Below are 2,435 nucleotides of genomic sequence, written 5' to 3' on the forward strand. Positions count from 1 at the left end.
TGGGGGAGACAACTTGGGAGAAGTCTTTCTTTATCCCACAAAAGCCAAAGTAAGAACCAAGGTGCCTCAACCTGTGCAGTTCCTGGAACAGGGGAAGGAGGGAGGTGGGGGTTGAAAGAAAGACAGAAAACAGAATGCATAAAGCTGAGACCAGATGGAGCCTTTTACCCTAGTGAGGAAGAAGACTTCCCAGCAACTCTGGCACAGTAATTTTACAGGCAAAGTTGCCTAAGGGACGTTATCACAAGTTCAAGGGGAGGAGGAAGCCAGGAATTAGGAGACTAGCTGATGTGTGGGAGGTGATGGTCCTGACCTAATTGCCTAAGGAGTGGACAGCTTTGCTCCCAACACTGGCCAACAGGAGGGAGGAGGAGGAGTTAGGGTAGGATGTGCCAGACTGGGTGGGGTTGGGCAAGATTGTATTTAAACAGGCCCTAGCATGCATCAGTACAAGCTAGTAGTCCTAAACTCAGGAGGCATGGGGAAGTCTACCCTGACAGTTCAGTTTGTTTAAGGTATCTTTTTTAAAATAATAACTTTATTGGGGGATCATACAGCTCTTATCACAATACATACATACATTGCGTCAAGCACATTTGTACACTTGTTGCCATCATCAGTCTCAAAACATTTTCTTTCTACTTGAGCCCTTGGTATCAGCTCTTCATTCTTTCCCCTCCTTCCCGCACCCTCCCTCCCTTACAAACCCTTGATAATTTATAAATTGTTATTATTTTTTCATATCTTACTGTTATGTGTCAAAAAATATGACCCAACAATAGAAGATTCCTACTGAAGAAAATTGTCAACAGCGTATGCTTGAAATCCTGGACACAGCAGCGTCGGGACAGAACAATTGACAGCAACGAGAGATTTGTCTATCAAGAGTTTGTACTAGTATATTTGATACAGCTCAGTCTATATTTAACAGCTTGACAGAAGACCTCAGAGAACAGATTTTATGGGCTGAGGTTACAGAAGATATTCCAATGATTTTGGTTGGCAATAAAAGTGACCTGGAAAATGAGCTAGAGTTGGCAAAGACCGGGGTCAAAATTTGGCAAGACATCGGTGTAACTGTCCCGTTTTAATGAGATACTTTATGATGTGGTCAGACAGATAAATCGTCAAATACCAGTGCAAACAAAGAAGCCTAAAAATAAATCATGCCTGCTTCTTTCGACCTACAGTAAGCAGTAGCTCTGAGCCAGATACAGGAATGAAGAACAGTTACCTAATTGGAAGCTGCCAACCTTCTAGACTTAAAAAAAAAAAAATCTGAAGAGGCTTCTCCTGTTTTACATATTATGTGAAAATTTTAAATTTCATAATGGTTTGCATAAGTTCCCTGCAAGGGAAAAAATTTCTCCGTGTGTATCTCTTGGAAAATGAGACAATAATATTTTCCTTTGCAATAGCAGTTAAAACAGAGGCAGAAATAAATATACTTGACTCTACACTGATTACACAAAAGAGAATGGATGCATTCCAAGTGTTAAATATTGCTCCTATAATCAAATGATTTCATGTTGACCTGTCTGTCATGATTTCTCCCTGTTACGCACTACAGAGTTGCACTATTACACTTTGTATCTGTAATGACATGGGTTATGGAAATTTCCTCTCAATCTCATTGCAGCAGATAACTTTTCTGAGTCATTGATTTCATTTTATATTTCTAATATTTTGAAATATCATTCTGTTGTTATATTTTAATTAAAATTGTGCACAATGCTTTGGAAAAATGGCTGTTTTATAGGGAATAAAACCTGGGGTAATTACTTTCTATGGCTTTCAAAGCTGAAATATATAGTATATTAAACCCACTCTAATATTGCCTCTTGTGTTTTACTGCCAGATTAAATTATAGCTTTAATGGATGATTAAATTTTAGTACATTTTCCAACAAAAGCAAAAAAATGTTACTTTGAGGACTAAAGTGCTCCTGACTGAGGTTGTGGTGTTTTCTATCGCCACATATGAATGTGAGCGTTGGACGTTAAATAAGGAAGACCACAGAAGAACTGATCCATTTCAGTTGTGCTAGAGACGAACATGGAAAATACCATGGATTGCTAAAAGGACAAACTAGTCTGTCTTAGAAGAAGTACAGCCATAGTGCTCCCTAAAGGCAAGGGTGGTGCGACTTCATCTTACATACTTTGGAGATACCTCCAAGAGAGACCAGTCCCTGGAGAAGGACATCGTACTTGGTAAAGTGAAGCCTCAGCAAAAAGAGGAAGAGGCCCTCAAGGAGGTGAACTGACACAGGGGCTGCAACAACAAGCGCAACTACAGGAACCATTATGAGACTGGCGCATGGCCGGGCCGCGTTTCCTTCTGCTGTGTATAGAATCCCTGTGGGTGGAAACCAACTTTGTGGCACCTAGCAACAACCTAACAACGAATAGTGAGATAGGTGGAGATAGAGAAAT

At 40.2% G+C, this 2,435-nt stretch overlaps 1 pseudogene; it reads left to right on the top strand.

Moving 5' to 3' along the window:
- Positions 1-439: 439 nt before the first annotated feature.
- LOC142442309 (ras-related protein Rap-1A pseudogene) lies at positions 440-1,200 on the top strand (annotated as a pseudogene).
- Positions 1,201-2,435: the final 1,235 nt, after the last annotated feature.

Source organism: Tenrec ecaudatus, chromosome 3 (assembly GCF_050624435.1).
Source record: "Tenrec ecaudatus isolate mTenEca1 chromosome 3, mTenEca1.hap1, whole genome shotgun sequence".
In the NCBI taxonomy this organism is placed as follows: Eukaryota; Metazoa; Chordata; class Mammalia; order Afrosoricida; family Tenrecidae; genus Tenrec; species Tenrec ecaudatus.